Source organism: Manis javanica, chromosome 2 (assembly GCF_040802235.1).
Source record: "Manis javanica isolate MJ-LG chromosome 2, MJ_LKY, whole genome shotgun sequence".
Classification (NCBI taxonomy): Eukaryota; Metazoa; Chordata; class Mammalia; order Pholidota; family Manidae; genus Manis; species Manis javanica.
In genome coordinates, this window is record NC_133157.1 from 27,525,536 (window position 1) to 27,537,816 (window position 12,281).

General features: G+C 35.4%; 1 long non-coding RNA gene across 1 annotated transcript in view; it reads right to left on the reverse strand.

The window, feature by feature from the left end:
- Positions 1–12,281, reverse strand: part of LOC140844988 (uncharacterized) — a 160,685-nt gene that overhangs the window by 14,234 nt on the left and 134,170 nt on the right. The window contains exon 2 of the long non-coding RNA XR_012123605.1: positions 1,481–1,576. This is a non-coding gene — a long non-coding RNA (uncharacterized lncRNA). The remainder of the gene's footprint in view (positions 1–1,480; positions 1,577–12,281) is intronic.

Sequence of the window (12,281 nt, forward strand, 5' to 3'; positions counted from 1 at the left end):
GGTAAAAATAGAAATCTTAAAGCTCAAAAATCCCTTGCAGCTGCATTCCTTCAAAGAGAACTTATATCTTTACCTTTGTTCTCACCCCCCTCCCCCAATCTCTTCTTCCTATATCTCCATCTTAATGCCAACTCCAACTCTATCTCTCTAATTTATACTATCTGGAACATTTTCTCAATTCTATCTTCAACTAGTAGAGTCACCTAGGGGAAGGAAGTTTGGATGAAATTTGGTTTGTTCCTAATTTTAAGTTTTTAAAAGCTTTAAGTATCTAAGTATAATGTAAATATATTTACTCTTAAATATAATGTCCATTGGCTTTTGATGGAATTTTTTTCTTATTTTTTAAGTGCATAAGGCTAACTCAGGCTGAGGCCCAAATGGATGCCTGAAAGTATTATTTATATTTATATAAATGTATACTTTGCCCTATTTACTTTTCTCTCTGTCTCTCATTCTTTCCCTGTGTGCATGTGTGTGTGTGTGTGTTTGTGTGTGTGTGTGTTTGTGTGTGTGTGTGTGTGTGTGTGTATACGCACTACAGAGTCTATTTTGAAGGTAATTTTTTTAATAGTTCTCCATTTTTTCCTTACTTATCTTTTCAGGTTTTTTCTCTTTTGGGAAAACTATAGTAATTCATGTTTCTTACCATGTTGTCAGTTTTGTACAGCTTTGTAATAGTTTTTGGGAAAGAATGTCACATAGCATCATTAAAACAAAAGTTTTTATCTGTTCTTACAACTGTTTTTTGTTAATTCGCATTTTCTTTAATGTGTTGACTAGATTTCCCAGGGCAAATCTTTCTTTTTGGTTCATTTCCCTAAAAACAACAAGTAAGATTGGATATCTAGATACTTTCTAAGTAAGAGAGAATACCAAAGGTTGATCACTAAAAATAGGTCATATGCTTTTTGTTTTTATTTTTACATACTATGGAAAGGCTACTTCTTGGATCATATTACTTGAATGTTTTTTTCCACCTTAAGACAGTACAAAAAGAATGTGTGTGGGTATAGAAAGTGTGTTGTTTTTCACGAGCTCAACAAGTCTTAAAAAGCTTGTGTTTGATAGACAATTCCCAATTACTATCCCTCCAGTTTTCTCTATGAAACAAAAGTTAGTGACTTTGGGTAGAAGTTATACCAAATATGAACAGTTAAGACAAGGAGCATTTCTGACAGAGAAATTCAACTGTGCATGCCTTTTTTTTCCCTTACCAGTTTTTTTTCCCCCTAAAGCAACAGCTTCCAAATTTTTTGGTGTCTATTCTAAAGTTACACTCTCTAATATTATTAAGAAACCCTAAAAATTTCCTTCTATGTGGCATATGGTATAAATCACAACTCTCAAAATTACACTGCTAAAAATTAAAATTGAGAAAAACTTTAAAATTGTAATATTTTCATGAAGAAATAACTCTTTTAGTAAACATATATATATGATCAGAGTGGCATTTTTGCAAATCTTTTAAATATCTTACTTGAGAGAAGACAGCTGGATTTTTATGTCTGTTTCAGTATGCAGTCTTCAGAGATATCACATGTTATACAGCTCTAGGAACCTCCATGATATACTCCTGAGAAAAGAGAGAAAAAAGGCAAATAACATCTGAGTGTCACAATGAAATAGTTTTGCTCTTGCAGACCCACTGAGAGAGAATCACTGTTTTAAAGTGAAATGTCAGTCTGTTCCAGAATACAAAAGAGCACAATGAAGGGTAATTTGGAAGTAAATATTATTGCCTTGGTTCAGAATCCCTGAGTATGCAACAAAGCCACAAAATACATTCAAACTTTAGCAACATTTGATAATTTTTCATGCCAGGATTGAAGACTTAACCTACAATATGCATAGTTATTCTTTTCCTTCTGCACAATCTGCCCAAATAACAGGACATTCTGTTTCTTTATTAGAATAATTTTCTGTGCTTTATATCATTACTACATCTTTAATAGTCAAGAAAGAAACACACACACCACACACATGAAGAACTAAGTTTCTTCACTTAAGGAAGAGTTAAAATACTTCACAATTGTGTTACCTTTTATGTTTATTTTTAAATGGTTTATTCTGAATTTGATCAAATAAGTAACCAAGTAGTGTCTCAGTCACCTACAATTCCAAACCAGCCTAAGTGAACATAATCTGTGAAAGACCTTTTGATTTTACATTTCCAAAATAAAACCCAAACATGTAGAAATAAAGACTTTAAGATATCTATTACATGCAAAAATGTCTTTGCAATTTCCCAAAGAGCTTCTAGAAAACCACTAATATGTGTTTCTTATTTTCACTTCCAAAAGAGAAAGATGTTAGAAATAGGTTTGTCCCAGTGGCTATTACATTATAGTGGATAGGTTTGTACTAGTTCTGGGGAAAACAGAAATCTCTGTTGATCTCTCTCCTATAATTTTTACTAATCTCTAAAAGCTATACTTTATTTAGAGGTAACTACTTGAAAATAGTATTCTTCAAACATCTCTTTATCATTTACAACACATTTTACATTTTAATGCAACATACACATTTGTAAATGCTCACAATTTTAATAAATAAAACTAACCTATACATTTGTAATGTATTTCTATTCTAATCCATTCTAGATGTTATTTGATTTGATTCAGTTCAACTGTATTATTTTTAAAACAAAAATTCCAGTTGCAAGCCACTAAATTGACTACTTACCAAACAAGTATGAAATTAAAACAAAGCAAAAGTAGTAAAATCAACCACACACAAAATCAGTCAAGGTATACACACAAAACATGCAGATTATAACATCTAATACATAAACTGTGGAGGAGGAAGAAGAATAAAAAACAAGAAATTTTAGATTATGTTTGAAATACAGCAATCATCAACTTAATACAGAGTTTTATATAGTTAGGAAACTATCCATGTACCTTATGGTAACCACAAACCTAAAGCCTATAATAGATACACAAAAAATTTAAAAATATATCCAGTTACAACACTAAAGAAAACCATCAAATAACAAGAGAAGAGTATAAGAAAGGAAGAGAGGAACAGAAAGGAGCTATAAAAGCAACCAGAAAACAATTATTAAAAATGGCAATAAATATATACCTATCAATAATTACTTTAAATGTAAATGAACTGAATGCCCCAATCAAAAGAGAGAGTGGCAGAATGGATAAAGAAACAAGAACCATCTATTTACTGCCTATAAGAGACACATTTCAGACCTAAAAACATATACAGACTAAAAATGGAGGGATGGAAAAAGACATTTTATGCAAATAATAGGGAGAAAAAAGCAGGGATAGCAGTACTTGTATCAGATAAAATAGACTTCAAAACAAAGAAAGTAACAAGAGACAAAGGACATTCCATAATAGTAAGGGGGTCAGTCCAACAAGAGGATATAACAATTATAGACATTTCTGTACCACACATAGGAGTACCTAAACATGCAAAACAAATACTAACAGAATTAAAGGGGGAAATAGACTGCAACACATTCATATTAGGGGATGTTAACATGCCACTCACATCAATGGACAAATCAAACAGATAGAAAATAAATAAGGAAACAGAGGCACTGAACAACATATTAGATTAGATGGATTTAACAGATATCTACAGAACATTCCACCCAAAAGCAGCATGATATACATTTTTCTCAAGTGTACATGGAATGTTCTCTAGAATAAACCACATACTAGGCCACAAAAGGAGTCTCAATAAATTAAAAAAGGTTATAATTATGTGAAGCAACTTCTTAGACCACAATGGTATGCAACTAGAAATAAATTACATGAAAAAAAACAGAAAATACCATAAACACATGAAGGCTAAGCAACATGCTTCTAAATAATCAATGGATCAATGAACAAATTAAAACAGAAGTCAAGCAATAGATGCAAACAAATGAAAACAAAAATACTACAGTCCAAAATTTGTGGAAGCCACAAAAGTGGTTCTGGAGGGAAGTGCATAGCAATACAGGCCTTTCTCAAGAAATAAGAACAATCCCCCAAAATAGTCTAAACTCACAGTTAAGGAAACTAGAAAAAGAAGAACAAATGAAACCAAAGTTAGTAGAAGGAGGGATATAATATCAGAGCAGAAGTAAATACAGTAGAGAATAAAACAATAGAAACAATAACATCAATGAAACCAAGAGCTGGTTCTTTGAGAAAATAAACAAAATACATAAAGCCCTAGACAGACTTTCCAAGAAAAAAAGAGAACACAAATAAACAAAATCAGAAACAAAAGGAATAATCACAATGGATACCAAAGAAATACAGAGTTATTAGAGAATTCTATAAAAACTATAAGCTAATACATCTCCGAAGTTAGCATCTCTGTGTGCTTCACACACACATAGAAAAAAGATGTCAAGGCATCGTGGAGAGGTGTTCTCAGACTAAAAAGGCCGCCTTGCAAACCAACGTAAGCCAGTGTGTCTACAAGTCAGTGTTAGACAAATCCTGAAGCCTTAAAAAGAAGACTGACAGAGAACCAAGATGGTGGCGTGAGTGGAGCAGAGGAAATATCCTCCCAAAACCACATATATTTTTGAAAATACAACAAAGACAACTCTTCCTAAAAGAGAGATCAGAAGACACAGGACAACAGCCAGACCACATCCACACCTTCAAGAACCCAGCATCTCGCAAAGGGGGTAAGATACAAGCCATGGCCCAGCGGGACCAGAGTGCCCCACACCCCAGCTCCCAGCAGGAGGAGAGGAGTCAGAGCAGGGAGGGAGAGGGAGAGGCAGCCCAGGACTGCTAAACACCCAGCCCTAGCCATCCTCATGACAGCGCAGACACAGTGCATGCGTGGGGTGCTGGAAACTAGGGAAACAGTATAGTAAGACCTGTGAGTGGGTTCCTGCAGCCGGCACCCCTGGGACAAAGAAAAGCGAGTGCTGTTTGGAAGTCTTAAAGGGACAGGGACCCCACTGCCAGACAGAAGTGCCCTGGGACACTTAGCCCAAGTGTCTGGGGAACTCTGGCTGCCCGAACCCCTGCAGCGCAGCTCGGAGGTCCCTCATGGAGATAAACAGCCTCCCACCTGTTCCCCCTCCGATGCAGCTCCGCCATATTGGAGCAGCAACCCGAGGCAGGCCACGCTCACAGCAACAGCAGATAAACTCCATATCGGCCGGGCAAGAATCAGAAGCCCTGTCTGCACGCAGCTGCCCAGAATAAGTCACTAGAGGCCACTGTTCTCCCAGGAGAGGAAGGCCATAAACTGGCAAGAAGGGACTTTCTCTTACTCAACACATGCACCAGCTCCCCACAAATATATCTATCGCCATGAAAAGGCAGAAGAAATTGATACAGACCAAGATCACAGAGGCAAACCCTGAGGAGATAGACCTAACCAGTCTTCCTGAAAAAGAATTAAAAATAAAGCTCATAACCATGCTGATGGAGCTGCAGAGAAATATGCAAGAGCTAAGGGATGAAGTCTGGAGGGAGGTTACAGATGTTCGGAGGGAGATTACAGAAATGAAACAATCTCTGGAAGGATTTATAAACAGAATGGATAAGATGCAAGAGGCCATTGATGGAATAGAAACCAGAGAACAGAAACGCATAGAAACTGACGCAGAGAGAGATAAAAGGATCTCCAGGAATGAAACAATATTAAGAGAACTGTGTGACCAATCCAAAAGGAGCTATATCTGCATTATAGGGGTGCCAGAAGAAGAAGAGAAAACGGAATAGAAAGAGTATTTGAAGAAATAATTCCTGAAAACTTCCCCAAACTGGGGGAGAAAATAATCGATCAGACCATGGATGTGTACAGAACTCCCAACAGAAAGGATCGAAGGAGGACAACACCAAGACACATAATAATTAAAATGGCAAAGATCAAGGACAAGGACAGAGTTCTAAAGGCAGCTAGAGAGAAAAAGGTCACGTACAAAGGAAAACCCATCAGGCTATCATCAGACTTCTCAACAGAAACCTTACAGGCCAGAAGAGAATGGCATGATATATTTAATGCAATGAAAGAGAAGGGCCTTGAACCAATAATACTGTATCCATCATGACTATCATTTAAATATGAAGGAGGGATTAAACAATTCCCAGACAAGAAAAGTTGAAGGAATTTGCCTCCCACAAACCACCTCTACAGGGTATTTTAGAGGGACTTCTGTAGATGGGAGCACTTCTAAGACTAAATAGATGTCACCAGAGAAAATAAAATCACAGCAAAGAAAGCAGACCAACCAAATACTAACTAAAGGCAAAAAATAAAATCAGCTACTCACAAAAGCAGTTAAAGGAAGCACAAAAGAGCACAGAATAAAACAACCAACATATAAAGAATGGAGGAGGAGGAATAAAAGGGAGAAAAATAAAGAATGACCAGACAGTGTTTAAAATAGCTCAATAACTGAGTTACCTTAGACAGTAAGATACTAAAGAAGCTAACCTTGAACCTTTGGAAACCATGAATCTAAATTCTGCAATGGCAATAAGCACATATCTTTCAATAATCACCCTAAATGTAAATGAACTGAATGCACCAATCAAAAGACACATAATAATAAAATGGATAAAAAAGCAAGACCCATCTCTATGCTGCTTATAAGAGACTCACCTTAAACCCAAAGACTGTAGGAACAAAGAAAGACCGAAGGAACAAAACAGCAGCAGAATCATATAACCTAAGAATGGACTAACAGTTACCAAGGGAAAGGGACTGGGGAGAAAGGGAGGGAAGGGAGGGATAAGGGTGGGGAAAAAGAAAGCGGACATTACAATTAGCATGTATAATGTCGGGGGGTGGCATGGGGAGGGCTGTGCAACACGGAGAAGATAAGTAGTGATTCTACAGCATCTCACTATGCTGATGGACAGTACTGTAATGGGGATTGTGTGTGGGGGGGATTTGGTGAAGGGGGGACACTAGTAAACATAATATTCTTCATGTAATTGTAGATTAATGACAACAACAATAAAAAAAAACTATAAGCTAATTAATTGGAAAACCTAGAAGAAACAGACAACTTCCTAGAAAAACACAAACTTCCAAGACTGACCCAGGAAGAAACAGAAAATCTGAACAGACCAGTCACCAGTAACAAAAATGAATTGGTAATCAAAAACTCTCAATAAACAAAAGTCCAAGATGAGATGGCTTCAAAGCTGAATTCTACCAAACACTTAAAGAAGAACTAACACCAGTAATTCTTAAAGTACTCCAAAAAGTAGGAGGCAATAGTTCCATTCTATGAGGTCATCATAACTCTAATACCCAAACCAGAAAAAGACACTACAAAAAAAGAAAATTATAGACCAATATCCTTGATGAACATAGATGCAAAAATCCTCAACAAAATATTAGCAAATCAAATTAAAAATTACACCAAAAGTTCATGGCCAAATGGGATATATTCCAGGGATGCAAAGATGGTAAAATATTCATAAATCAATAAATGTGATATACCACATGAACAAAAAGGATGAAAAACACATAATCATCTCAATAGCTGCTGAAAAAGCATTTGGCAAATTTCAACATCTGTTCATGCTAAAACTTGTCAACAAAATGGGCATTGAAGGAACATACCTCAACATTATAAAGGCCAAATATGACAAGCCCACAGCTAACACCATACTTACGGTGTTAAGTTCTTGGTGAAAAAGTTGAATGGTGATATATATGATATGGTGAATATACAGTAATGGTGAAAAGCTGAAAACTTGTCCTCTAAGATCAGGAACAAGACAAGGATGTCCACTCTCACCACTTTTATCCAACATAGTAATGAAGTCCTAGCCATGACAGTTAGACAACACAGAGATAAAAGTCATCCAGATTGGTAAGGAAGAAGTTAAAACTGTCATTATTTGCAGATGACATGATATTAAACATGGAAAACCCTAAAGACTCTACCAAAAACTATCTGAACTAATAACTGGATTGAGCAAAGTTGCAGGATAAAAAAATTAATACACAGAGATCAGTGCATTCCTATATACAAAAAACAAACTAACTGAAAGAAATAAGGAAAACAATTCCATTTACAATTGCATCAAAATAATGAAATACCTAGGAATAAACCTAAACAAGGAGAAAAAAGACTTGTACTCTGAAAACGATAAGACACTCATGAAAGAAATTAAAGAAGACACCAATAAATGGAAAGCTATCCCATGCTCATGGATAGGAAGAATTAATATTATCAAAATGGCCATCCTGCCAAAGCAATTTACAAATTCAATGGAATCCTGATAAAACAAGCAAACACACAAAAACCCCCCAGCAAAACAGCGTCTTTCAATGAACTAGAGCAAATATGTCTAAAATTCATATGGAGCCACAAAAAACCTTGAATAGCCAAAGCAGTCATGAGAAAGAAGAACAAAGCTGGGGTTATCATCTTCCCTGAATTCAAGCTATACTAAAAAGCTACAGTGATCAAAACAGTGTGATATTGGCACAAGAACAGACCCACAGATCAATGGAACAGACTAGAGAGTCCAGATGTAAACCCACAGATATATGGTCAATTAATATACAATAAAGGAGCCATGAGTATACAGTGGGGGAAAAGAGCCTCTTCAATAACTGGTGTTGGGAAAACTGAACAGATACATGCAATAGAATGAATATGGATTACTGTCTAACTCCATGCACAAAAGTAAACCTCAAATGGATCAAAGACCTGAATGTAAGACATGAAACCATAAAAATTTTGGAAAATATAGGCAAAACACTCTTGAACATAATCATGAGCAGTTTTTCCTGAACAAATCTCCTTGGGAAAGGGAAACAAGATGAAAAATGAACACGTGGGACTACATCAAACTAAAAACCTGTACAGCAAAGGACACTATCAAGAGTACAAAAAGACATCCTATAGTATGGGAGTATATATTCATAAATGACTCATCTGATAAGGGGTTAACATCTAAAATATGTGAAGAACTGAAACACCTCAACACAAAAAAACACAAAAAAAACCTGATTAAAAAATGGCAGAGGACCTGAGGAGACATTTCTCCAAAGAAGAAATACAGATGGCCAAAAGATACATGCAAAGATACTCCTAATTGCTAATCATCAGGGAAATGCAAATCAAAACCACAATGAGTTATCACCTCACACCAGTCAGAATGGCCACTATACAAAAGACAAGAAATAACAAGTTGGCTGGGATATGGAGAAAAGGGAACTCTCCTACACTGCTGGTGGGAAAGTAAATTGATACAACTGCTGTGGAAAGTAGTGTGGAAGTCCCTCAAAAACCTAAAAATAGAAATACCATGTGACTCAGTAAATCCACACCTAGGAATTTGTTCAAAGAAAATAAAATCCCTGATTCAAAATGATATATGAACCCCCGTGTTTATTGCCACATTATTTACAATAGCCAAGATATGTAAGTAACCAAAGTGTGCATCAATAGATGAACAGATAAAAAAGATGTGGTACATATGTATAAGGGAATATTATTCAGCATCAAAAAGAAAGAAATCCTGCCATTTGTGACAACACGGATGGACCTAGAGGATATTATGCTCAATGAAATAAGCCAGATGGAGAAATACAAATACCATATGATTTCACTTATTTGTGGAATAAAAAAACCAAATAAAACCAAATAAACAAAATAGCAGTAGACTCACAGACACTGAGAATTGTCTGGTGGTTACCATAGGGAAGAGGTTTGGGTGAGTGGGGGGAAGAGTGAGGGTATAAAGGGGCACAATAATTCTCAATTATATTGTAAGTTGGTCAAGGGGATGGTAGAATAGCATGGAGAACATAGACAATGATTCTGTAATATCTGTCTATGTTGACAGATCGTAAACACAGTGGTGAGGATAAGGATTTAATAATATTGGTTACTGTTGAATCACTGTGTTGTATGCTTAAAACCAATAGAAGATTGTATATTAACTAAACTTGAACTTAAAAACATAGATAAATATGGCAACCTGAATATAAAGAGTTTTGCAAGTTTTTATAGTTATTTCAGGTTTCTTAATGGGAACAGGAAGGTTTCAAATAACTTCTGGTCTTTCTTTTATTTTGAAGGGTAGAATGTACCCAATCTTCCCTTCTCTTTGATCCTGGCTATTTTCTGGGCTGCTTACTTGTGTTTTATGTATTCATCCTCAAATACCTACTGTAATGTATTAATAGGTTTGACATTGAATCCATTCAAGTGTCCAATTACATCAAGTAAGTAGTTTGTACTCTTGGGGACCACCAGTGTTATTTCCTACATGACTGAATCCTATATATATTTCCTATATTCTTGGGAAGTATCTGTTACTATCTTTACTTATATAGTAATATTTTTATATTCTTTTTTTTTTCCTCTTGGTAACCACAATGTTAAATTTAGTCATTTCCTCAAATAACTTTTTCTTCAAATATAGTCTTAAGTGGAAAAACAGATATATAAACAAATAAAAGAGGAGAATTTCTAATTGAGGAGAAGAGAAAAATTTTGGAGCCCAGTCAACTCACCACTATAGTCACTTTACCCCTGATATGTCCACCAACTAATGATGTTGGGCATCTTTTTGTGCGATTGTTGGTCACTTGTGAATCTTTATTAAAATAACAATTCAAGTCTTTGGTCCTTTAAAAGTTGGGTTGTTATCTCTTTATATTGTGGATACAAGTCCTTTATCAGATAGAAATTTACAAATATTTTCCCCTAATCTGTAGTTTATCTTTTTGTTTTATTTGTAGATGTTTTTTAATGCACCAACTTCTTAATTTTGATAAATTCCAACTTCTCAGAAAGTGTAAATCTCTGCATAGTGCCACTGTCCCCATTTTGTTTCTGCCAGTGCTTTCTCTTTGGATTCCTTCCATTTTCCTGTCACTTCTCACATTTTCTCAGAAGGTCTGAGCAACTTATAAGCAATGAGTCAAGTGTGGGTGAGGACAAGGAGATTCATTTTCTTAAAAACTTCATTCTATTAAGCATCTCACCCTTTAAGAGAAATTATTATAGTTGTCAGAAATGCATACTTTAGTTTTGGGATTGCCAGTCTTCCAAATAATTCATTATATATTAGAAAGACCTTTAATGAATTTGATACCAATGTGTGTTTACCTTTGTTGGCTATAGGAAAAAAACTCGGAGAAAAGTACATTAGTATTGAAATGCTAAGAGCTTGAGAAATTTAAAATAAAATCTTATGTTTAGAGTTTCAAAGTCTTTTCATATTTTACCTTATTTTAACATATGTGGGGATTGGTAAAGTTCATCTCAGTAACTTGTTTTTCAAACAACTAATTAATATAGAAGGTGGATTAAAATCCTTTTTTCCAGACTTTAGACACAGATATTTCTTATTCCTAATTCCTTCACCTAATTTCACTCTACATCAACAGAGAACATTATTTCTTTACTTTAAATTTAAGGCTAGAATTACATGGAGGCAAATCAGGCCAAAAAAATAAGAAAAATGATTCATTGAGGTGACTCAAAAGATGCATATATCTAGGAAATTTGAGCTTAAATAAACCATCTCCTCTCAGTCACACATAATCACATATGATTTGTTTCTGTGTGTTTAAAGCTAGACATGCTGTAAAGGCAACTGCATCATCCAGGTTTGTCCTGTTCAAGTACAGAATATTCTTTACTATTTCTAGAAGTTACTTATAAGACATTCAGGCTCGGGAATCTAGGCTTTTGATTTATGTGAAAAGTAACAAAAGGCAGTTAAATTGATTTTTCCTTGGGCATGTTTTACCTCCTACTACTTTTATTCAGGTTAGACAGAAATTACGGCCTTATGTGGATCTCAGAGCTTGGGTCAGACTCTGACACTGTGTATAGATATGCTTTGCCCACAGGCACACACTCCCACATGTGAAGCCAGCTCTAATACGTTATGATAATGGGCAAAGTTGTATCCACAATTTTACTTTAGTAGCAGGGAGCATTTATATTTGTGCATAATATTTCTCATGAGGTTTGACAGGGAACAAGATGAGAATAACTTTTTACATTTTTATTAAAGACTTCACACTTCAGAATATCTGAAAGCAAGAAGTTCAAGCTTTCTGACCTAAAGCAGCAGCGCGGCACAGCACAGCAGCTAAGGTAACTGCCTTCAGTAAGGGATCAAACCTTACAGACATCTTTGATGACAGCATATTCACTGAGGTACAGATAATTATTTCTTATGGTGCTTTTTATATCTCAGGTGATATTATTGAAGTCTACAATTCATGCTGCAAAAATAACTTGTAGGGGCAGAGCCAGGATGGCGGCATGAGTAGAGCAGTGGAAATCTCCTCCCAAAAACACATAG